The sequence below is a fragment of the Pan paniscus genome, chromosome 9, assembly GCF_029289425.2.
Source record: "Pan paniscus chromosome 9, NHGRI_mPanPan1-v2.0_pri, whole genome shotgun sequence".
Lineage (NCBI taxonomy): Eukaryota > Metazoa > Chordata > Mammalia > Primates > Hominidae > Pan > Pan paniscus.
In genome coordinates this window covers 33581264-33608052 of record NC_073258.2, presented here as the reverse complement: position 1 = coordinate 33608052, position 26789 = coordinate 33581264, and the positions used below count along the sequence as shown (strand labels likewise).

Sequence of the window (26789 nt, the reverse complement as noted above, 5' to 3'; positions counted from 1 at the left end):
TTCATTATTGCAAATCACTGTTATTTTGAAGCAGCTGTTAAACAGTTGGTGAGGAAATGCTGTTAAGACTGTGCAGTTGTAATTCTCTAATGAATCTGAATATAGTTTAGACAGGCAAGAGATGCACATTGACTGACTTTGGCTGTGTTTTGTTGTTGTTTTGCTTTATTTTCTATGAGATGCTCACTTGCTTAAAACATGATCATGTTACAAAAAGTTAGGTATCAGAGTACTGCAATTGTGTCCTTTACACTTTGACACTGCATTAAGATTATGAAAGCTGAAAAAAAAAAATCACAAAGGTAAAGTCAAGTACAACACACTACTGCCACCTATTGCTTAGTAAAATATTGCCTAAAGAAGCAGTCAACGATTCATTGATCTTTTATGCAAGTTAACAAATGAAACATGGTTTTTAAAATGTTTTTAAACTCTTTTAAGGTTTTGTGCTTTAGAGAAAATATAACCCACGTGTAAGACTGGCATCGTAAAAATGTTTATCCATCAAAAAAAATTATTTACTACCTTACAACAAGCCAGACATTGTGCCAGCCAATGAAGATACCATGATGAATAAACAGGGATCCCTATCCTTGAGGGACTCACAGTCTAATGGTAAAGAGTAGGCATGCCAACAATTTATTATAATGCATTGGGAAGGATAGATGCATGAATAAGATGACAGCATGAGAAAGTTTTCACTTGGATAAGTTGGGGAAGGTTTTATAATAAAGGTGATATATGACTAGGTTTTGAAGGATGCATAGAGTTGGCTATGGAGAAACTGTGTAGGATTGGCAAGGAAAGGTATTCCAGGGAGAGGGAAGTAGCAAATACAAGGCAAGAAAGTACTAAAATGGGTATTAGAGTTACGAAAAGCAGAACTGTAAGTCAGACCAAGAATGAGTGAAAGAATGGTTGGATAGGGAAAAGGGAGATGAAGTTGAAAAGCTAGACTGGGGTCAAATCATAGGGAGTTTTTTAGTATGCCAAGAAATGTGGATTTGTCCCTAATTAAAACTCCACATTATTTTCATGATAGGGACATAATCATGTTTTTGTTTCAAAGACAAAAAAATTCTAAACTGATAGTAGGATGGAATGGGTAAGAGGATAGGTAGGGAGACTGGCCATAAAAAAACTACTGTGCTACTGTAGCCCTCCTGAGGAACCATGCTAAACTAAGGCTGCTGAAGATCAAAGGCGGGAGTCAGACAAGGGGAAACGTAGGAAGCAGGGGACATAAATTTGGAAGTCACTCATGCAGCAGATAAAGCTAAAGGAATACACAGAGAGCAGTCTGTCTCAACTTTTTTGAGTTATGAACTCCTCTAAGAATCTTATAAAAATTTGCATATAATTGAGGGGCTAACTGACCTCCAAAGTCCCCTGAGCCTCAGATGAAGAATCCTTGATTTCCTGGTAAGTGAAGAGGGTCAAATAAAACTCAGAAGCACAGCGACATTTATATCACATAGAGGAATAGATCCTGGAAAAGAAAATAGAGCAGTGGTCAGACAAGCAAGAAGATAATCAGGAAAGACATGCTCCTGCCCAGAGAGGAAGAAATTTCAAATTTCAAGACTTACAACAGTATCAGATGTCACAGTAAATCCACTACATTTGGCAAAAAAGGAACACTGGCCACTTCAGTAGTCACCGTTTAGAAGACTGTCAGTGGTGAAATGGAGTGGGCTGAGAAGCCAATGGATAGTAGTCAATTAATGTTTGGCAAGAAGAAAGGAGTGACAGTTCGAAGAACCAAGGTCAATGAAGAATTTTTTGAAGAGCTTTTACTGGATGAGTGGAAAAAGCTAATGGAAAGGGGAAATTAAAGATACAAGAGATAACTGGAGCAACACTGATTTTTAAAATACTAAAAACTGAGTTTTGATTCTGGTTCTGTTATTACAAATCTTGTGATCCTAGAAAAGTTATTCAACTGTATAAAATTTCCTTGTTTGAAAAATGAAAAGAATATTTGCCAAACTATAAGCTACTCATGAGAGTAAGGACCTTTGTCCACATTCACCACTAAATCCATAGCACCTAGCACAGTGCCTGACACGTTACAAGACCCTTAATATTTAGTCAATGAATAAAAAATATGTCCATATACTTCACAGTGTTTTGTAAAAATCAAATAACACATTATGAGTCAATATATTTTGAACGAAATTTAAATTTTTTTAAAAAATGGGGTATACAGTCAGAATGACTATCATTTAAAAGTAAAAAAATAATGGATGCTTATACACTGCTAGTGGGAATGCAAATAAGTTCAGCTACTGTGGAAAGCAGTTTGGTGGTTCCTCAAACAACTTAAAACAGAACTACCATTCGACCCAGCAATCCCATTATTGGGTATAAAACCAATGGACTATAAATCCTTACACCACAAAGACACATAGGACATGGATGTGTATGTTCATTACAGCACTATTCACAATAGTAAAGACAAGGAATCAACCTAAATGCCCATCAACGTTAGGCTGGATAAACAAAATGTGGTACATATATTAACACAACATGGAATACTATGTAGCCATAAAAAAAAAGAATGAGATCATTCCTTTCCAGCAACATGAATGGAGATGGAGGTCACTCTCCTAAGTGCACTAATACAAGAACAGAAAACCAAGTACTGCATGTTCTCATTTATTAAGGTGGAGCTAAACACTGAGTACACATGGACACAAAGAAGGGAACAATAGACACCAGTTCCTACTTGAGAGTGGAGGGTGGGAAGAGGGTGAGCATCAACAAATTACCAATTGGGGGTACTATGCTTATCACCTGAGTGACAAAATAATCTATACATCAAACCCCTGTAACATGCAATGTAACCTGCAATAATGTTATAACAATACAAAACAAAACAGCTTTTTGTTTGTTCTACTTTTTTTTGTATTTTAATGCATTATTTTTGCTTTTACCTTCATATCAATTCCTCCCTTCTGCTTTCTTTTGATTTACTCTATTTTCCTTTTCCTAACTTTTTACCTGGGTGTTTAATTCATTTATTTTTTTCTCCTTATTTACATAAGTATTTAATACTATAAATTTTATTTGATAATTATTTTAGCTGTATTTCATAGATTCTAACATATTTGTTAAATATGGTTCCTTTTATTTTATATTTTTCTTTGAGTCAAGAGTTGTTTAGAAACTTTTTTTTAACTTCAGAGTGCAATGGTATTTTGGGTTTTTATTTTGTGAATATCAAATATCTGCATTATGAAAAAAAAAAGTGTGGTGGAAGACGAGGGCCATCATAGCAAGCCCTCTAATATAATTAGTTGATCCTCGTTAATCAAGGATTCCACATTTGCAAATTCATATACTTCCTAAAATTTATTTGTAACCCCCAAATCAATACTAGCAATGCTTTCTCAGTCATTGGTGACATGTGCAGAGTGGTGAAAAACTTGAGTCACTTGACATGCATATTCCCAGCTGAAATTAAGCAAGGTAATGCTATGCCTCCTTCTTTCAGCTCTCATACTGCAAGTATCCTTTTCACAGTCTATTTAGTGCCACGATTTTTGCATTTTTGTACTTTTTGTTGGCAATTTTGCCGTTTCAAATGGCTCCCAATTAGTGTAGTAAGTGTTGTTTAGTGTTCCTAAGAGCAAGAATCCCATGATGTGCCTTATGGGGAAAACACATATGCTTAGGTAAGTGTCACTCAGGCATGAGTTACAGTGCTGTTGGCCCTAAGTTTAATGTTAAATAAATCAACAATATATATTAAATAACATGTTTTAAACAAAAACAAACATAAAACAAGGTCTTTTATTGATCACTTGAGGAAACTGTTGTGAGCAGAGGCTCTCAGGAACGTAACCCTACATTTCCCCTAGGATCAATGTTTCAGTATTTGCTAATTCAGTGTTTGTGGCAACTTTGAAGAACATAATTACAGCAAATAACCAGAATAGATGGTACAATAATATAAATATATATTACAATTAATTTACACCTTGTCTTAGTCTACTTTATGCTGCTATAACAAAATATCTGAGACTGGGTAATTTATAAAAAACAGACATTTATTGGCTCACAGTTCTGGAGGCTGTGAAGTCCAAGATCAAGGTACAAGCAGGTCAGAGCCCAGTATCTCTGCTTCCGAGATGACACCATGCATGCTGCATCCTCTGAAGAGGAGGGTTATGCTGGATCCTCACATAGCAGGGATATGGGCCAAGAGAGAGTAAGAGGGAACTGAACTTGCCCTTTTCTAATGGCCCCAATCCCATCCATGAGGGTGGAGCCCTCACGGCTAATCACCCCATAAAACTCCTACCTCTTAACACCATTACAACAGTGATTAAATATCAACATGAGTTTTAGACAGGACAAATATTCAAACCACAGCACACCTTGCCTGCTTTTAGAGAGTGCTCTTGGTCTCTTCTCTATTGCCATACCCCACGTCCTTAGCTAAGAGGATCTGCATATAAGGCTGCTATGTGCCCCATTATAGGTTATGTTTCACTCCTCCTTCTAGGGGCTCAGGACACAAGAATCCCCTGCCCAAACAACCTGAAGTCAAGAGGAAGCTTATATCTCTGGTTAGGGGTAGAAAGAGAAGCAAGGTAGGATAAGTGGTAGCTGTCTCTGTACTGCTGCATTCGGGCATAGAAGCCCAAGGACTCTGTCTTAGTCCATTTGAACTACTACAACATAAAAACCATAGACTGGGTTGCTTAAACAACAAAGATTTATTGCCTAAATCAAGGCACTAGCAGATTTATTGTCTGGTGAGGGCCTGCTTCATAGATGGCTTACTCTGTCCTCACATTGTGAAAGAAGTAAGGGAGGCGTGGCACAGTGGCTCATGCCTTTAATCCCAACACTTTCAGAGGCCAAGGTGGGCAGATCACCTGAGGTCAGAAGTTTGAGACCAGCCTGGCTGACATGGTGAAACCCCGTCGGGAGGCTGAGGTGGGAGAATCTCTTGAACCTGGGAGGCAGAGGTTGCAGTGAGCTGAGATCACACCATTGTGCTCAAGCCTGGGTGACGGAGCAAGACTCCGTCTCAAAAAAAAAAAAAAGAAAAGAAAATTGTGAGGGATTTCTCTGGTGTCTCTTATATAAGGGCATTAATCTCATTCACAAGGGCTCCACCCTCATGATCTAATCACCCTTGAAAGGCCCTGCCTCAGAGAATTCTAAATTTAATCCTGGTCTTCCAGGTCTATATGAAGGTATATTTGTAAGGAAAAAATATTTTTAAGATAGAATATCAACATATTTTATTTAATATTACCTTGATTGATAATGTTTAAATACACAAGCACGTGGTATGTAGACTTTATTTCTCTGGGTCTAAAACTACTAGAAGTGGGCCTTATTACTTGGTATATATTTAATTTTTATGAGTACATAGTAGGTTTATATATTTATGGATTACATAAGGTATTTTGATACTGGCACACAACACATAATAGTCACAGCAGGGTAAATGGGGTATCCATCACCTCAAGCATTTATCCTTTATGTTACAAACAATCCAATTAAACTCTTAGTTATTTTTAAATGCACAATAAATTATTGTTGACTGCAGTCACCCTGTTGTGCTATCAAATACATCTTACTCATTCTATCTAGCTCTATTTTTGGAACCATTAACCATCTCCACTGCCCTCTCCCCCACCTATCTACCCTCTCCAGCCTCTGGTAACCATTATACTATTCTCTATCTCCATGAGCTCAATTGTTTTAATTTTAGTTCCCACAAATAAGTAAAAACATGTAAAGTTTGTATTTCTCTGCCTGGCTTATTTCACTTAATATAATGTCCTCTTGTTTCCATGCATGTTGTTGCAAATGACAGGATCTCACTTTTTATGGCTGAATAGGACTCCGTTGTGTATATATACATTTTTTAATCCATTTGTCTGTTGATGTACACTTAAGTTGCTTCCAAATCTTGGCTATTGTGAATAGTGCTGTCATAAACATGGGAGTGCAGATATCTCTTTGATATACTAATTTCCTTTTTCTGGAGTATATATAGCAGTGGGATTTGCTGGATCATATGGTGGTTCTACTTTAAGTTTTTTGAGGAACCTCCAAACTGTTCTCCATACTGGTTGCACTAATTTAATTCCCATCAACTGTGTACAAGGTTTCCCTTTTCTCCACCTCCTCGCCAGCATTTGTTATTGTCTTTTTAATAGAAGCCATTTTAACTGGGGTGGGATGACATCACTTCATAGTTTTGATTTTTATTTCACTGATGATCAATGATGTTGATTGAACAACTTTTCATACACCTGCTTGCCATTTGTACATCTTCTTTTAAGAAATGTCTATTAAGTTTTTTGCCCATTTTAAAATCACATTTTTTCCCTATTGTTTAAGCTCCTTATACATTCTGGTTATTAACCCCTTGTCAGATGGGTAGTTTGCTCTAACTAGGACTTCCAGTACTATGCTTAATAACAGTAATGACAGTGGGGATCTTTGTCATGTTCCAGATCTTAGAGGAAAGCCTTTCAGTTTTTCCCTATTCAATATAATACTAGCTGTGGGTTTGTCCTATATGGCGTTTATGATGTTCAGGTATGTTCCTGCCATAACCAGTTTCTCAAGGGTTTTTGTCATGATATGATGTTGAACTTCATCAAACGCTTTTTCAGTATCAATTGAAATGATTATATGGCTTTTATTCTTCATTCTGTTGATAAGACGGATCACACTGATTGATCTACGTATGCTGAACCATCCTTGCATCCGAGGGATAAATCCCACTTGGTCACGAAGAATGATCTTTTGAATCTGGTTTGCTAGTATTCTGTTGAGGACTTTTACGTCAATACTCATTAGAAATATTGGCCTACATTTTCTTTTTTTGATGTGTCTTTGTCTGGTTTTGGTATCAGGATAATAATGGCCTTGTAGAATGAATTTTGAAGTATTTTCTCCTCCTCTATTTTTCAGAATAGTGTAGTAGGATTGGTATTAGTTCTTTAAATGTTTGGTAGAATTCAGCAGTGAATCCATTGGGTGCTGGGCTTTTCTTTACTGGGAGATTTTATTACTTTTTTTTTTTTTTTTTTTTTTTTTAAGATGGAATCTCACTCTGGCAACCAGGCTGGAGTGCAGTGGTGCGATCTTGGCTCACTGCAACCTCCACCTCCCGGGTTCAAGCAATTCTCCTGCCTCAGCCTCCCGCGTAGCTGGGACTACAGGCATGCACCACCAGGCCCAGCTAATTTTTGTATTTTTAGTAGAGACAAGGTTTCACTATAATGGCCAGGAAGGTCTCGATCTCTTGACCTTGTGATCCGCTCCCCTTGCCCTCCCAAAGTGTTGGGATTACAGGCGTGAGCCACCGCACCCGGCCTTTAATTTTTTTTTTTTTTTTTTTTTTTGAGATAGAGTCTTGCTCTGTCACCCAGGCTGGAGTGTAGTGGCACGATCTCGGTTCACTGCCACCTCCACCTCCCGGGTTCAAGCAATTCTCCTGCCTCAGCCCCCCTACTAGCTGAGATTACAGGTGCATGCCATCATGCCTGGCTGATTTTTGTATATTTAGTAGAGATGGGGTTCCGCCATGTTGGCCAGGTGGGTCTCCAACTCCTGACCTCAGGTGATCCACCCGCATTGGCCTCCCAAAGGGCTAGGATTACAGGCGTGAGCCACTGCGCCCAGCTTGATTTTATTACATCTTCGATCTCGTTACTTATTATTGGTCTGTTCAGGTTTTGGTTCTCCTTTTTTCATGTGGGCACCTATTGCTATAAACTTCCCTCTTAGTACTGCTTTTGCTTTATTCCATAGGTTTTGGTATGTTGTGTTTCCTTTTACATTTGTTTCAAGAAATTTTTCAATTTCCTTCTTAATTTCTTCATTGACCCACTGATCATTCAGGAGTATGTTGTTTAATTTCCATGTATTTATATAGTTTCCAAAATTCCTTGTTATTGATTTCTAGTTTTACTCCATTGTGGCTGGAGAATAGCTTGATATTATTTAGACTTGTTTGAATTTTAAAAAATTGTTTTGTGACCTAACATATTGTCTGTCTTGGAGAATGATACATGTGCTGAGGAGAAGAATATTTATTCTGCAGCTGTTAGATGAAATGTCCAGTAAATATCTATCAGGTAGGTCCATTTGGTCTATAGGTGCTGATTAAGTCTGATGTTTGTTAATTTTCTGTCTGGAAGATCTGTCCAATGATGAAAGTGGGATGTTGAAGTCTCCAGCTATTACTGTATTGGGTTCTACCTCTCTCTTTAGCTCTAATAATGTTTGCTTTATATATCTGGCTGCTCTAGATATCTATTTGGTGTATATATATTTACAATTGTTATATCATCTTGCTGCATTAACTCCTTTATCACTACATGACCTTGTCTCTTTTTAGTTTTTTCTTGAAATCTATTTTGTTTGATGTAAGTATAGCTCCTTTTACTCTTTTTGTTTGTTTGTTTCCATTTGCATGGAATGTATTTCTACATCCCTTTAAGTCTAAGTGTTTCTGTATAGGTGAAGTGGGTTTCTTGTAGGCAACAGATGGTTGGGTCTTGTTTTTTCTAATTCATTCAGCCAGTATGTCGTTTTGGAGAGTTTAGTCCATTTACATTCAATGTTATTATTGATAAGTAAGGACTTACTCCTGCCATTTTGCTATCTGTTTTCTGGTTGTTTTGTGGTTTTCTCTTCTTTCCTTCCTTCCTGTCTTCCTTACAGTGAAGGTGATTTTCTCCGGTGGTATGTTTTAATTTTTGCTTTTTATTTTTTGTGTATCCATTGTATGTTTTTTGATTTGAGGTTATCATGAGGTTTGCAAATACTATCTTACAACCTATTATTTTAAACTGATGACAACACTGATTGCATAAACTAACAAGCAAAGAGATAACTAATAAAAACTCTAAACTTTTACTTCATCCTCCTGCTTTTTAAATGTTTGTTTCTATTTTATATCTTATACTGCCTATGTCTTGAAGTGTTATTGTAGCAATTACTTTTTATAGGTTCATCATTTACTCTCTCTTCTCAGGATACAAGTAGTTTACCTACCACAACTACAGTGTTATGAGTTTTTCTGTGTACTTACTGTTAACAGTGAATTTTGTACCTTCAGATGGTTTCTTATTGCTCATTAATCTACTTTTCTTTCAGACAGAGGAAGTACCTTTAGTATTTCTTGTAGGACAGGTCTGGTTGATGAACTCCCTCAGCTTGTATTTGTCTGGAAAAGTCTTTATTTCTCCTTCATATTTGAAGGATATTTTTTGCTGGATATACTATTCTAGAATAAGTTTTTTTTCCTTCAGCACTTTAAATATGTCATGCCACTCCTTCCTGGCCTGTAAGGTTTCCACTGGGAAGGCTGGTGCCAGACACATCAGAGCTCCTTTGCATGCTATTTGATTCTTTTCTCCTGCTGCTTTTAGGATCCTCTCTTTGTCCTTGACCTTTGGGAATCTGATTATTAAATATCTTGAGGTAGTCTTATTTGGGTTAAATCTGCTTGGTGTTCTACAACCTTCTTGTACTTGAATATTGATATCTTCCTCTAGGTTTGAGAAGTTCTCTGTTATTAACCATCTGAATAAACTTTCTACGCCTCTCTCTCTCTCTACCTCCACTTTAAGTTTAATAACTCTTAGATTTGCCCTACTGAGGCTATTTTCTAGGTCTTGTAGGCATGCTTCCTTCTTTTTTTATTTTTTTTTCTTTTGTCCCTTGTGACTGTATTTTCAAGGAGCCTGTCTTCAAGCTCACTAATTCTTTATTCTGCTTGATCAATTCTGCTGTTAAGATATGCTAATGAATTCTTCAGGATATGAATTCCATTTGTCAGCTCCAAAATATCTGCTTGATTCATTTTAATTATTTCCATCTTTCTGTTAAATTTATTTGATAGGATTTTGAAATTCTTCTCTGTGTTATCTTAAATTTCACTCAAAACACCTATTTTGAATTCTCTATTTGTAAGGTCACATATCTCTATCTCTTTGGCATTGGCCACTGTTGCCTTATTTAGTTTGTTTGGTGAGGTCGTGTTTTCCTGGATGGTCTTGGTGCTTGTGGATGTTCACTGGTGCCTGGGCATTGAAGAATTAGGAATTTATTGCAGTCTTTGTAGTCTGTGCTTGTTTATGCCTGTCCTTCTTGGGAAGGCATTCCAAGTATTCACAGAGACTTGTGTGTTGTAATCTAAGTCTTTGGTCACTGCTCGTATATCTTCATTAGAGGGCATCCCAAGCCCAGTAATGCTGTGGCTCTTACAGACTTGTAGAGTTACTGCCTTGGTGATCTTGGGTAAGATCTGGGAGAATTCCCTGGATTACTAGCCAGGCTCTTGTACTCTTCCCTTACTTTCCCCCAAATACAGTCTCTCTCTCTCTGTGCTAAGCTGCCTGGAGCTGGGGAAGGGGTAACACAAGCACCTCTGTGGCCATCACCACTGGGACTGTGGTGGTTCAGACTTGAAGCCACCACCGCACTGGGTCTTGCCCAAAAGCCCACAGTGACCACTACCTGGCTACCTACCTATGTTCACTCAAGGTCGTAGCGCTCTATAATTAGCAGGTGTTGAATTCAGCCAGGCTTCTGTCCTTCCCTTCAGGACAGCAAGATCCCCCTGGCCCTGGGCAAACCCAGAGATGCTATCTGGGACCAGGGCCCGGAGTTGGAATCGTAGGAGTCTATCTGGTGCTCTATTGTACTGTAGCTGAGCTGGCACCCAAGCCACAAGACAATGTCTTTCCCACTTTTTCCTCTCTTTTCCTCATGCAGAAGGAGTCTCTCTCCTATGGTCACCACCATTCCAGGCCTGCAGCAAGTACTGCCTGTGTACCACTGATGTTCACTCAAGGCCTACAGACTCTTCAGTCAGCTTGGGGTGAACGCTGCCAGCCCGGGGTCTCTCCCTTCAGGGCAGTGGGCTCCTCCTGGCCCAGGGAAGGTCCAGAGATGTTGTTCAGGAGCCACAGTCTGGAGCTGGGGATGCCAGGAACCCACTTAGTGCTCTACCCCACTGTAGCGAAGCTGGTATCCAAGGTACAAAACAAAGTCCCTTTACTCATCTCTCTCCTTTCCTCTGCAGGAGTCTCTCTCCATGGCCACCATAGCTGAAAATGTGGTGGGTCACATCTGAAGCCAGCACAGCCCTGTGTCTTATCCAAGGCCCACAGCAAGTACTGCCTGGGTACCAGTGATGTTCAAGGCCCAACATCTCTTTAGTCAGCTGGTGATGAATCCTGCTAGAACTGGATCCTTCCCTTCAAGGCAGAAGGTTCCCCTCTGGCTCATGGTGTGTCTAGAAATGTAGTCTAGGAGCTACAGCCTAGAATGGGGGGCCTCAGGACTCTGCCTGATACCCTATTCTACTGTGGCTGAGCTGGCATCCAAGTTGCAAGACATAGTTGCCTTTACTCTCTACTATCTTCACCTCAAGCAGAAGGAAGGAGTCTCTCCCAGAGTTGTAAGCTGCATTGCCTAGGGTTGGGGGAGGGTTGATGCAAGTACTCCCTGGGCCACCCTAGCTGGTATCTCATCAGGTCATGTGGACCCCAAGTCAACTGGCTCTGAACCCAGCATAACACGTGTCCAGGAATTACAACCCTTGTGGCCTAGACTGCCTTTCAAGTTTACTTATGACCCCAGAGAACTTTAGCTCATGGTGGCAGGGTTTGCTGGAATTGGAACTCAGATTCAGACCTCTGGGATAGACAACTTGCCTCTGTCTAGGGCTGATCTAAATGCTCTTTGTGGTTGCTGGTTGAGTTCTGCCAAGTGTTGCTTTCCGCTGTGACACAGCAGCACTGTGGATGCAACATCCTACGAGCATGGTGCTCTCCCTTCCCCAAGCACACAGATTCTCTTTCCACGCCATGTGGCCACTGCAGGGGGATGGGGGAGGGATGGTGTAGGTGATTAAAGACTGTCTTTCCTATCCTACTCCATGCCTCCTTCCTTAATATAGTTATTCAATTTGATGTTCCTGCAGAGGGGATGACCACCGGAGGCTTCTATTCGGCCATCTTGCTCTGCTTCCTCCTAGGATTGGGCCTTATTAATATTACATTATTACTATCACCTTTTCACAATCTTGTCAAAAGAGGGAGGAAAAAAAGAACACTCAAGAAACCTTATATTTTTAGTGATCTTTGTGTTAGTTTACTTAACTTAGAAAAGAAACAAGTCTTTAATGATAATTTAATTTACAAGATTTTTCTTACTTAACTCCCAGGGGGACTGGAGTCAATCATATGGTGGGACAGTAAGTGATTAAATTTTTACATTTCTAAGATCTTCATACAGTTTAACACAAAACAAACCAACAGATATCATCTAATATATAATTTACTTCAAATGCTTTTGTGGCACATTACAGTAGTACATGCATAAGATGGCATTCATTGAAGTCAGGGACATCTAGATAGTCACCAAAGTTTAAGGGAGTTGTAAAATCAAAAAGGTCACTGTAAGGGTAGATTCTAAAATCTTCTCATGTATCTGGGAAGATCATGGCTCAAACAAAACATGGTTGGAATAACCAGTTTTTTGGCCCTTTTTTATTATGTAGTAATAAATTGCTCCAGTTGAATGCTTCACCACCTGAAGTTCCTTTTAATATTTACTTTCTAAAAACCCGATATGAAGAATCTAGAATAATTTGTGATAAATGTTTAAAACTTTTTAAAAATTACAAGATAGTGTGCAAAAGTCACTGTGATTGTGAAGTACTCATGTCTGAACTAAAAGATGCATTAAACTGGGTAACAGAGGCTTTTTAAAAACTCTTTTTTTCCCTTATAATTTTCATGACTATTATTCCTAAAAACAGTATTCTTTAGTAAACTGAAAATTATATGCTTATATTCTCTATTTTCTTTTTCAGATACTTTCCTTTAACTATCTAATATGCTTATTCTTCCCGATTCTAACATTCTCTTCTGGAACACTATTTGAAGCTCTCAAAAACGTATCTTCAGACTAGCTATTGAAAATCTCAAGAGAAAAATGTTCCACACTCTTGGCTGAATTATTAAAAATGAAATCTAACAGCTGGATAGCCTCTGAGGATAGGTGTAGACAAAACACTGGTTCAAAGATTGCTACAGGTCAAATCACTTCACATGCTGTGTGGCTCTATTCTGTCATCAGTTCACATGGGTCAAGGGCTATGTAACATCATCAATGAACCTGTAAGGAATAATAGAAAAGGGAGAACCGTACTGCAACTCATATAGAGAGGCCAAATGAACAGAGCCAACTTCCTTCTTAACCTTTTTATTCTCCTTCAGCAAAATCCAGCACAATTCAACCAAAGAATGTACTGAGAATCTATTATATTGAGTCCATGAAGTTGGTGCTACCAAGGATACAAAAATAACTAAGACAGGATCCCTGCCTCCAAGAACTTCACTTCTAGCTGAGAGGGAGCCACAGGCATAAGCAATTAGAGTAAAGATAGGATATGGACAGTGGAATAACAGAGTTATGATGTATCAGTGGAACACCTAAGAAGTAGGGAGACTTTCTGAGTAACTACAATGATTAGTTCAAGAAGTTCTTTGAATTGTGCCTTAATGGGAGGTAGACTTCCTCCACTGAATAGGAAGAAATGAGAAGAGGGCTTCTTATTTACAATGGGGGTAGCGCTAGTCTATTCTTTTCATTGAGAACTACAAAATGAAGATGAAATATATTATAAAACACTGTAAAAGCATCAAAGAGTTGACAAGATAGTAAGGCCAAAACTGAAGGAAAAACAATCAAAGACAAAGAACTGAAGGTGTTTTTGCCCTGAGAGTATTTTGCCTATTCTGGAAATTATTCTGGAAATGAACTTTTGTTTTGATAGCCCTATTTGGCTTAAGATAATTACATACATTATAGAGGGACTGACTGAAGAAGGACAGATTATTAGAACAGAAAACAAAAAAGCTGAAATGGAGTCCCACACCTAGCTGTGCAGAGGAGATACATTCTGTTACGTTAGGATGAAAGGCTGCATCAGGTGTGGTTCCCACACTTATGGCATATGCTGGCCCTTGCCCTTTTTTCCTCACAATATAGCAATCCGGGGGGCATTTCTTTTCCATAAACTACAAGCAAAACTTTCTGTGCAACCTTGCTTTCCAATTCCTGTAACTGGAAATAGCACTAATTTCCCAACATGCAACTGAACACTTACAAAGTAAGAACAGTTTTCATAGGTGTCCAGATCCAAAGACAATGTGAAAATTACATGTAATCAAAACTACTCTTGAAAATCTTTAAATTGTCCATGAAGTATAGTATCTGAAGTTTCATGAATATAACCTATAATATTGTAATATGAGAAATACATGTATTTGGTCTCTGCCCCTAGTTCCTGGCAAACAGCTCCTAAAACCCTTGGAGTCTCTAGAGTGAAGAGTATCTTTTGTATGCTAATGGAATGACCAGTGGCTGGAGGCCCCTAGGCAGCTTCAGATGGTGGCTGGTGACCAGAAAGACTAAAGCATGATTGGAGGGTTGGGACTTTCAGCCCCAGCCCTCAACCTCCAGGAAGTGGAGAGGGGTTGATGGTTGAGCAGATCACCAGCAGCCACTGATTTAACCAAGTATGCCTACCTAATAAAGCCTTCATTAAAACGGATGGAGTACAGTGACCTCCAGGTGGGTTAACAAAGAAAACACTGTGCCAGAAGGGCAGTGCACTCCAAATCCACAGCTTCTGCATTGGGGACCCCTACAGACCTCACCCTGTGGATCTCTTCATTTATATTCTTCAAAATATCCTTTGTAATGAGTAGGTAAACACAAGTAAATTTTTCGAGTTCTGTAAGCTGCTTCAGCAAATCAATTGAGAATAAAGAAGGAAACATGGGGACCCAGATTTACAGCCAGTCAGTCAGAGGCACGTATCACAACCTGGGGCTTGCATCTGACACCTAACGTGGAGGGGAGTCTTATGGAAATGAATCCTTAACCCTTATGGATCTGACACTGACTCCAGGTAAACAGTGTCAGAACTGAATTACAGGACACCCAATTGGTGTCCACTGGAGAACTGCTTGGCATGTGGGGAGAAAACCATGCACAATCCTACAGTCAGAAGTACTGTATTGAGTGGTGTGTGAGAGTAGGGAAAACACTTTGGCTTTTTCCCATCTCAAAACAACTGTATACAACAATATGTACATATAATTGCATTACATATACAATAATAAACAGATAAAACCACACATCCAAAATATAATTTTCCCATTTTTAAATGTTTTGATGGACAATAATAGTTAAATTAGTATAATGTCATTATTCTGTATTTTTATATGGCCCTGCATGATTCTTTAAATGCATCTTGTACATAATTTCTACTGATGATGATAAATTATAATAAGGCATCACATGCAAGACACTGGCTAAATGCTTTATATTCATTCTTTCATTTAGTCTTTATGAAACCCTTGAGGTAGGTATTATTGTGTTGATTTTTGCAGATAAGGAAACTGAGTCTAAGAGAGGTAAGTCATTCTTCCTAGGTCACACATATCATAAATGGTACAAGTGAGGCCCAAAGCCATGACTTTTAATTACTGTGCTATATATACAGCCTCCCTATAAAACCACATTTTAGAATTTATATACTGTACATAACATTTATTACATCAGATACCAGTACTTAAAATAAACTCTGCCATATCCACAGCACCTGGAAACAGTTCCTAGAAAACCAGTATATACTAACCCTAACAAATGCTGAGTGAATGGATGAATGAATTACTAAAGACACCCTCACATTGTTTCAATCCTCATAGACAGATTCGAATATATACATTTAACTAATTTGAAAAGTATAATTCTCAAAAAAATATTCTGGATTACCTTAGGGATTGTAAGAATTATATTTTGTATTTTTAAATGTTTTGAGAGCCAGGCGTAGTAGCTCACACCTGTAATCCCAGCACTTTGGGAGGCAGAGGCAGGCGGATCATCTGAGGTCAGGAGTTCGAGACCAGCCTGGCGAACATGGTGAAATCCCGTCTCTACTAAAAAATACAAAACTTAGCCAGGCATGGTGGCATGTGCCTCTAATCTCAGCTACTGGGGTTAGCTGAAGCAGGAGAATTGCTTGAACTGGGGAGGCGGAGGTTGCAATGAGCCGAGATAACATCCCTGTACTCCAGCTCGGGTGACAGAGCAAGACTCCATCTCAAAAAAAAAAAAAAAAAAAAAAAAAAAAATTTGAGATAACCAAAAAGTAATGAATAGCTAGTTTAAGTTGCTTCAGGGAAAAAGACATGTCTTTTCCAGACACTTATCCTACACACCGCACCAATAACAATGCTCAATTTACAGTCAATTTCAAAATCTTAACAGAATGAGAAGAGACTTTACAGTCCATTACTGAGTTTAAGAATCTATTTGATCTTTAATTGTAGATAACATGGACACAATAACATTAATTGTATTTGTGACACAGAAAATAATTCAAGCACACATATGTAATACAAATTATTATAATTATTAAGAAGAGTGAATTTGAAAATAAGGGAAAAATCAGTCAAAACACAAATAACCTTAACCAGTAAAAGGGGATTCGTGAGCTAAAAATTTATGATTTACTTGTAGTCAAATTTTAATGATGCTTCATGTCTCGAGAGGTATGATTTTATGTATACCTTACAAGTAATAGTTACTACTTTTAATCATATAAAACCCATATAACACCCGAATGCACTAATCAGACTTCTTATAAAACATACCCAAATGCACTAATCAGACTTCTTACAAAACATTTTGGTTGAAAGTATACTATGTAATATGCTATAATAAGATTTACTCTTTGGGAGTGGGTGAAGGGATAAATTAATCTCTCTTTAAAAATCTTTACTAATTTGGTTCATTAAAGGCCAAATAAAGCATCAAGATGTTTTTAGAGCCTAAAATAATGGCTCAAGAAATCTATAGCAACAGAAAGCAGATCCATGGTTGCCCAGGGAAGAATGAGAAGCATAAAGGAACTTTCTGAGATGAAAATGTTCTATATCTTGATATGGTGTTGATTACACACGTACATGTAGTCAAGACTCACTGAAATGTACTAAAATAGGTACACTTTATTGCATATAAATTATACCTCAATAAAGTTTATTTTTTAAATGCCTAAAAGAAATATATCCTAATAAGAAACATAATGAAGTTCGAGTTATTTTATAAAAATAAAAGAAAAAGTAAAACAACTATCACCCTAGTTTCTAGAACTCCAAAAATTTAACAAAAGTGGGATATTAATCCCTTCAGAAAGGACTGACAAAAATGTTTTCCTGTCTTTGTATTTTGGCGTAACTGAAAATAACATACGCCGAATCATAAGGAAATTCTAAATGTGAATATATTTTAAAACAAAACTTTCACTTTTCCCATGTTAATGTTTGCTTAATAATACTGGTTGAAAATGATTTTTGGTCTGTAAGTTCGTTGCATGTTACTAGATTTTGAATATTTATTATGCGTCTTTGTTCTACTTTTCTGTGCTCATCCTCCACATCCTCAATCTCTTTCTTTAGTTTTTGACATTCTATGATTCTTTTAGCTAGATTCTTTCAGTTTCTGAAACGCTATAATTCTTTTAAGCTAGACTATGTGATAAATATAATAATGCCCTAAATCATCTCTTCATAGATTTCCTATCAGCTAGGTAAGTCAGATGATAATTAGAAAGTTATTTTAAGATTTCTTTCAGCCGGGCACAGTGGCTCATGCCCATAATCCCAGCATTTTGGGAGGCTGAGGCGGGTGGATCACCTGAGGTCAGGAGGTCAAGACCAGCTTGGCTAACATGGTGAAACCCTGTCTCTACTAAAAATACAAAAAAAGAAAAAAAAATTAGCTGAGTGTGGTAGCGGACGCCTGTAATCCCAGCTACTTGGGAGGCTGAGGGAGGAGAATCGCTTGAACCCGGGAAGCGGAGGTTGCAGTGAGACTAGATCGCACCACTGCACTCCAGCCTGGACGACAGGGTGAGACTCTGTCTCAAAAGAAAAAAAAAAAAGATTTATTTCTTTCACTGTCTGTAAAAGGAAACTGTGGAGCATTTATATTCAGATTTTCTAACTTAAAAGCATTATCAACGATGACATTTTAAACAAGCCATAAAGGGGATATTTTTCATCTTAAAAACATGGCAAATGAGAGACAGATTACCACTGCAGTCTCAATTAATTGTTCTGTTTAAATTGCATCCATTATGAGTCAACAAACCAATCTTGGGTTGCCAAAAGTTACTTACAGTATGTTAAATTAAGAAAAAAATTCTCAGACTTGGTGGGTCAGCGAGAGCAGCGGTCCCCAACCTTTTTGGCACCAGGGACCAGTTTTGTGGAAAACAATTTTTCCATGGATGGGGGTGTAGGGAGTATGGTTTCAGAATGAAACTGTTCTACCTCAGTTCATCAGGCATTAATTAGATTCTCATAAGGAATGTGCGACCTACATCCCTCACATGCACAGTTCACAATAGGGTTTGTGCTCCTATGAGAACCCAGTGCCACAGTGGATCTGACAGGACGCAGAGCTCAGGTGGTAACACTCGCACACTGGCTCCGCACCACCTGCTGCATGGCCTGGTTCCTAACTGGCCATGGACCAGTACTGGTTTACAGCGCGGGGACTGGGGACCCCTGAGCTAGAGGACAAATGAAAATATAATAAGAGAAAAAAACAAAAACAAAAACAAAAGAACAAATACCAGAGCTGGCTTTAGAGAGTAACATAGTATAAGCATCTCATTTTTACAGATGAAGAAACTCAGATCCATGGAGTTTATGTATGTTAAGACACACCTTAGTTGTCCTAGCACAATTTTACTGGAAATGGCTAAGATAAAAGAAAATGAACTTCTTAAGATATTTTTACATTCCTCAAGAATTGGGGAAGTAAACGTCATTAACTAATAATCAGGCATGATAAGAACTCAGGTTTCCACAACACCACACTGCCACCTTTCACACTTTTCACCAAGTTTCTAGTGTAATTTCCTTCCCTCCCTCTAGAGCTCACGCTTAACTTTTCACTAGTCTGTACCTTTAACATAAATACTACCTTTTCTCTAAAGATATAATCTATTATTGCTGCATTTATGCGATAGGAATATTAAAAAAAAAGCACTGGAAAGGTAACTGACTGCCTGCTTTTTTTAAATACAGTTTTCAAAGTATATGTAAAGCGTGTCATAATTTCTTGCTGCTAGTCAGTATGTTACTTAATCTCTGAGCCTTGGTTTACTCATCTATATATTAGAAATAATAATGATATTGCACTTTGCAGAGTTGAATAATTCACATGAAATGATTACAAGAGTATCTGATACGCAGTGCTACATGTTAGCTAAAGTTATTCATTTAAAATGCTATTCCTGCCACTTTTATCACAAAAAAGAATTGTTTATGATAGAGTCTCTCTATGACATAACTATTTATTGTTACGTATCATGCATTCTATATATTAATAATACCTAGATGACAGCTAAATAGTTAACTACGGTAACAGAAATTATAATGTGAACTACAAGACAAGTTATATCTTCCAGATTTTTACTTACAACACTCCTAGATTTTTTTTCACAAAATTTCTCTTAATGCCTAAGTACCTTTCCTGTAATCAAGATCACTTTTGCTTTGTAATGTACTCAAAAGACTTATTTAAAGAATTGTTCTTCACTCCCTTCTTTTCCAACGTGGTAATTTTCTTCTGACTATAGTACAGGTCCCCTTTCTACTTTCTTTTTCAAGACATTAAAGTGGATGACATAACTAGCTTAAAGCTAATCTATATATAACCATTTCTAATCAAATGAGACCCTCCGAATGCCCACGTAAGTATTAAGTGGTATTTTACACCCTTCCAACATTAACAACAAGACCATCCTGCACACTCCTGACTCAAATTACATGGATTTTCTTCAAGATTATAGAACATATTATAACAGAAGCATATAATTTTCCAACACAATAACTCTTTTCCAACTGAGAAGTATCCTGTAATATTATCAGGATCAATGGGAAAAGACCCCCAGTTCTCAATTTGACAAAGCTTTTGAGATGAAGCTTTCTCTTAAGTAAATAGCAATTTTCACATGCATAACTGCAAAAAATAAGGGAATAACATAACTAATCATTCTGGACCCTAGACCATTTCAAAGCAATGGATTACTATTCAAATTGTTTTTAATAGAAAACTAAAAAAAATTTTAAAAATCAATTCACAATTGATTTACTAATAAGTAAAGTCCCTATTAATAAAACAGTGCCGAAAAATGTTGGTTCAATTACTTTTATTTTTTATATAGTAAATTATTACACGGCAGGCCAATATGTATGTGTATAATGTGTAATATGTATGGTACGTGAATGTCTTTAAAACTAATTCTGCACTTTACGTAAATATGTATCTTTAAAGTATTCTAAAATATCTCAATTAGAATTTTTTCAGAATCAGGACCCTGAGTAAGCATTACATTTACAAAAATTGAAATAAGGAAACAGTATTTACTAAATCAATATGTATTGTAAACTCAGCAGCCTACAATTTAGCAATATTTTATCTAAACACCTAATTGTGCAGGAGGTGTTAAATTCAAAGTCTTCTGAACTTAGAAAATTACATGTAATACGTGTGCCTTTTTACAAAATTAGATACAAAATGCTGTTAGTCAAATGTAATTTTATTCTCCAACTGTTTTGTGACATTGTTGAAAAACACAGACTAACAAAATGTGATACTTCTAATTGGGAAACAAGAATACGAACTTTAAAAGCCTGTTTTTGTTTTTAAAAATCTGATAAACATTATAAATAATATGCTTTTCCCTTATAATTTTCTCCTTAAATCTATCAGAAAGTCTAAACTTATGCAAAAAGAGTAAGAAAACTAAATTTCACTTCATAAGCCATAAAAAATCTAGATCCTTTCAAAATTACAAGACAGTAGTAGTTATGTCTGACCTTCCATAATACTTAATTAACTGTGCATAAACGAGGTGTTCTATGGAAATCCAGAAAAAAATAAAAATTATGCCTTTAAACAACAGTAAACCCTTTTAGATGGCAATTATGAGAAGTGTGATATAATGGGAGAGAATCTAGAGTCAGAGGATACATGATCAAGCCTAGATCATAACCCTTACTAATTCTGTGTTTCTGACAAACCACTTAACTGTAACTAAGCCTTCATTTTCTCAAGTACAAACATAGGGGTAACAAAGCCTATCTTACAGAAGATAAAACCAGATGTGAAAGCATTTGTAAACTGCTAAGTACAATACACGTGCTACTAATTATACACTTACTACTCTATACTTCCTAGCCTTCTTAAACAAAATTAACTGAACATAACTCATGGCCATAATTATGATTATAAATTATTGCGCTGAACTGTAATATAAGGACCACTGATACATCAACCAAGAACAAAGAAGGGCAAAATGCTATGAGATGGTGTATTAATCCATTTTCACACTGCAGATAAAGATATACCCGGGACTGAGCAATTTATAAAGAAAAAGAGGTTTAATGGTTCAAAGTTCCACATGGCTGGGCAGGCCTCGCAATCATGGCAGAAGGCGAAAAGCATGTCTTACATGGCAGCAGGCAAGAGAGAATGAGAGCCAAGCGAAAGGGGAAACCCCTTATAAAATCATCAAATCTTGTGAGACTTATTCACTACCATGAGGAGAACAATATGGGGGAACCCCCTCCCCACCACCCCATGATTCAATTATCTCCCACTGGGTCCCTCCCACAACACATGGGAACTATGAGAGCTACAATTCAAGATGAGATTTGGGTGGGGACACAGCCAAATTATATCAGATGTATTGTCTCTTGTTGCCTGCTGCCAGGTTGTTAGCTGAGACTTCTTGCTCCCATAGTATACATAGCTATCTACAAGGAGCCTTCCCAGAATAATGCTAGTTGAAATTCTCTCTCCTGTAATTTGCTGCTTCACTTCATCTCTCACCCTTCTCAACAGATAACTTTGTCTTCTACTTCACAGAGAATAAAAAGAAGGTACCAAATGAGAGCTCATCAACTTTCCGCTACCAAACCTACAAATAAACCAGCTATTGCAACCATCTTTTCTTCCTTCCTTCCTTCCTGTAACAATGAAGACAGGTCCTTCCTATCTCTTACCTAAAGCTAATCCTTCTACCTATGATTGAGATCCTATTCCTCTCTGCTTTTGTTAATTATTCAAACTCTCCTATAACTTCAATCTCAAGCTTTTCTGTGGCCACTTCCCATACAGTGTAAACATGTTCAAGTCTCTCTCATCTTCTAAAAGGAAAGCAGAAGAAAAAATTTCAACCTTTTATTACAGTCCACCTACCCTCATTCTCCTTAACTAACAGCTATACCTCCCGTCTTAGAGAAATATCATGAAATGTACTAAAGACATGGCAGGGAGCTGGGGAGGCACGATTACAACTAAGATCATTTTGAAACAGTGAGTGAGAATTAGGTGAGGTAGTGGATGGGCAGAGTGCAAATGCAAAGGCATATGGCCACAGAAGGGTATCTGGCCTCTAAAGGGAAAAGAAAATAGTTCAGGGCTTCCACTAAATGGCAAATTAATTAGAGAGAGGGTCTTGCTCTGTCGCCCAGGCTGGCGTGCAGTGACACAATCATATCTCACTGTAGCCTTGAACTCCTGGGCTCAAGCAATCCTCCTGCTTCAGCCTCACGAGTAGCTAGGATTACAAGTGTGAGCCACAGCAACTGGCTCACACTTTCATCCCTCTGAAAATTCCTTGATAGTAACAGCAAAGGAATAATAATTTTTTTAAAAAAGGCATAAATGTGTAAGAACAAACAGGAGAGAAGAGAAAAAAACAGGCAAAAGAACAGGAGAGAAAAGACAGGCAAAAAGACACCAAAATTTGAAGAGATGGAAAATTCATCAATAAACGATAACAAATTCAGTGTACCTGCAAAAACTGAAACCTAAGTCTAAAGTGAAAGAGACAAAGAGTGAGTTCATTCACACAGAGGCAGGAGAAATTGAGGAATGGAAGGCATTAAGTACCTTTGAGAGTGGAGTTGAGGGGCAAAACTAAACAAGAGAAAGACTGGTTAAGACTAAAAAAATGGTTAGCCCTCCACCTCTCTTCCTCACTATAAAGCCAGAAATCACAATTCATTTTATGGGGCTAGCATAACTATGATACTAAATTTAGACATAAACATTACGAGAAAAGAAAATTACAGACAAATATACAGCATGAAATTAAACATAAAAATCCATGACAAAATAATAGCAACTAGAATCCCTCAATGTATAAATACAATAATGCTTCATGATAAGTGGTTTGTTTATCCTAGGGATGAGCAGTGGGTTTAACTTAAGAAAAATCTACGTGATTCACCACATTAACAAATTAAATGAGAAAAATCAATAAATGCAAAATTTCAATAAATGCAAAAAAAAAAGGATCTAACAGATTTAAATACCTACTTACCATAAAAACTCTTAGCAAAGTATTAATTGGAAGAATTTCCCCAAGCTGATAAAGGGCATCTTTAAAAACATACATCTAACAGCATACTTACTGGTAAAACATTGAAGGTTTTCCTCCTAAAATCAGGAACAAGGCAAGGATACCTGCTCTTAACACTTCAACTGAACATTTTAATAGAAGCAACCAGCTAGTGCCTTAACGTAAGAAAAGGAAATACAAGACATACAGATTGGTAAGACAGAATTAAAACTCTCGTTATTTGCAAATGACATAATTGTGTTGGCAGAAAATTCTAAGAAATTGACAAAAATAGCTATGAAAATTAAAAAGCAAATTTACCTAGACTGTAGGATAAAAGACCAGTATATAAAAATAAGCTATAATTTTATATACTATCAATCAACAAGTGAAAAATGAATTATTTTTTAAAATACCATTTATAATGGAACCAAAAACCAAATAACTAGAAATAAATTCAAGAAAAGATATGTGAGACCTCTACACTGAAAATTATAAAACACTGACGAGAGAAATGAAAGACGGCTTAAGTAAGGAGAAGGATACATGTTCATAGATTCAAAGACTCAATATTATTAAGATGCCATTCTACCAAAGTGGATACCTATTATTGCAATCCCAGTTTAAAACTCAAGCAAGATTTTTTTGGTAGACATTTACAAGCTGATTCTAAAATTTCTGTGGAAATATAAGCAAACTAGAATAACCAAAATAAACTGGAAAAGAAGGATAATATTAGAGAACTAACTTTACAATGACTTTGAGACTGATTACAAATCTACAGTAATCAAGATGGAGGTATTAGTAAAAGGATAAACAATATATAAAACAGAATAGAGTCCAGTAATAGACTCATATTGCCAAGACAGTCCAATGGAGAAAAAAGTTTTCAACAAATGATGCTGGAACAACTGAATATACTGAGGAAAAATAAAAACATGACCTCACATCTCATGCTATACACAGAAATCATAAGTCTAAAGGTAAAAGCAAATGACCACTTCTAGAAGAAAACATCGAAGAATATTCTCATAACCTTAGAGAAGATGGAAAGTATTAACTATAAAAACACACATTTGATAAACTATATTTTGTCAAAACAAAAAACTCCGCATCCAAAGACACCATTAAGAAAATGACCTGGGAAATCACAGACTAGGAGAAAATATATACAACATATATACAGAATCAAGAATATATTTAATTTTAAAAAAAACACTTCATAAAAGAAAATTACACAAATGGCCAATTATCACATTAAAAAGGGCTCAACATCATTAGTCAGCAGATAAATTTTAAAAAAGCAACAACCCCACAATGGGGTATGACTAGACACTGTAGAGTAGTCCAGTGATTCTCATGGGATGTGGCAATTTTGACATGCAGGCGGCATTTTTGGTTGTTACTGGCATCTAGGATCCTGCCACACATCTTACAAAGCACAGGACAGCCAAAATAACAAAGAATTATCCTGCCCAAAATGTCAATGGTGGGAAAATTGCAAAAACTCCAATAGCCAAAATAAAAGAGACCAATAACATCAAATATTGGCAAAGATGTAGAGCAACCAGAATTCTCTGATACATTGTTAGCGCATATGTGAAATGATTTATCTACTTTGCTGTTTGACAGATACTACATATTATGTGCAGACTGCTTCTCAGTGGCCAATTAAAGGCCAGCATGGCCTACAAGAACCAGAATGATCCAGTCTAGTTTTCCAGGCTCATTTCCCAATTAACTGAGTGAGGTACAAGGATGGTTTAATATTAGGATATTTTTCAATAAAGTCTACTTGATTCTGCTGACAGAAACTTTAAAACTTCTGGGGCAAAAGGTACCTTAAGGTCATTTAGTCCAACATACTACCTAAAGTAAGAATATTAGTACAATCCTGATGATGAAACAGTTAGTCTCTCACAATGAACATTAATAGTTTTGGCAAAACAACACTGATGTAACTGGTATAAACTAAAGAGACAACAAATTCTATATAAATAATGGTTCTTTACTCTTTATAAACTGAGTTAACCGGACTTTGGTATAGAATTACAGACATTGGCTTAAGAAGCATCACAATACAGATTGAAAAAATGAATATAAAAATTCAGAGATATATTTACAAATACTACAATTCGTTTAAAAAAAAAAGAGTTGGCCGGGCGCAGTGGCTCATGCCTGTAATACCAGGACTTTGGGAGGCTGAGGCGGGAGGATCACTTGAGGTCAGGTGTTCGAGACCAGCCTGACCAATATGATGAAACCCTGTCTCTACTAAAAATATAAAAATTAGCCAGGCGTGGTGGCATGCGCCTTAATCCCAGCTACTTGGGAGGCTGAGACAGGAGAATCCTTTGAACCTGGGAGGCGGAGGTTGCAGTGTGCCAAGATCGCGCCATTGCACCCTAGCCTGGGCAACAAGAGTAAAACTCCATCTCAAAAAAAAAAAAAAAAAAAGTCAACTGATAATTAGTGTATAAATGGTCTAAATCAGCATAACCCAATAGAAATATAATGTAAGCATAAATGCCGGCTACATATGCAATGTTAAAAAAGTAAAATGCAAGAGAAACAAACTTTGATATGTGCAAATACATGCATGCATATTATGTATATAAAACACAAAATAGCCAGTAATCCAAAATATCATCATTTCAATATATAATCCACATAAAAACTGTTTGATTATTAACTACAAAGAATTATCAGACAGGGAGTTTAACTGTGATAAGTTTATTAAAGGATATAGTAGAAACAGTGGACAATATGTATAAACAGATGAGAAAGAGATAGAAACTTTAAAAAAGGAGCCAGTAGAAATGCTAGATATGAAAATTAGGTAAGAGATCAAGAATTCTTTTAAGAAGTTTATCAGCAGATGGACACAGTAGAGGAAAAATAAAACCAGTGAACTTTAATCAACATAATCAACATAAAAATTGTTAAATTATTTTAATTCTTTTTAAATACTGTCTTTAAAATCCAGTGTATATTTTACCCTTACAGTCCATCTCAAGTCAGGCTAGCCACACTTCAAGTAATCAACAGCCACATGTGGCTAGTGGCTACTGTTGTTTATTATGTAACAACACCTCTAAATATTTTACATGGATTATTTCATTTAATCCTCCCTTGGCACATATAAGAAAAAGTAACTTGTCCAAATTCTCACAGATAAAGATGGACTCAAGATTCTAACTCAAGCAGCCTGACTCAGATCTCCTGCTCCTAACCATGCTTTTCCACCTCAAATCAAGTTTTTCTGCAATATTACTGAAATGTTCAATTAAAT

At 37.0% G+C, this 26789-nt stretch overlaps 1 protein-coding gene across 1 annotated transcript in view; it reads right to left on the bottom strand.

Moving 5' to 3' along the window:
• Positions 1–26789, bottom strand: part of DNAJC24 (DnaJ heat shock protein family (Hsp40) member C24) — a 63430-nt gene that overhangs the window by 35436 nt on the left and 1205 nt on the right. The gene's annotated exons all lie outside the window — the stretch shown is intronic.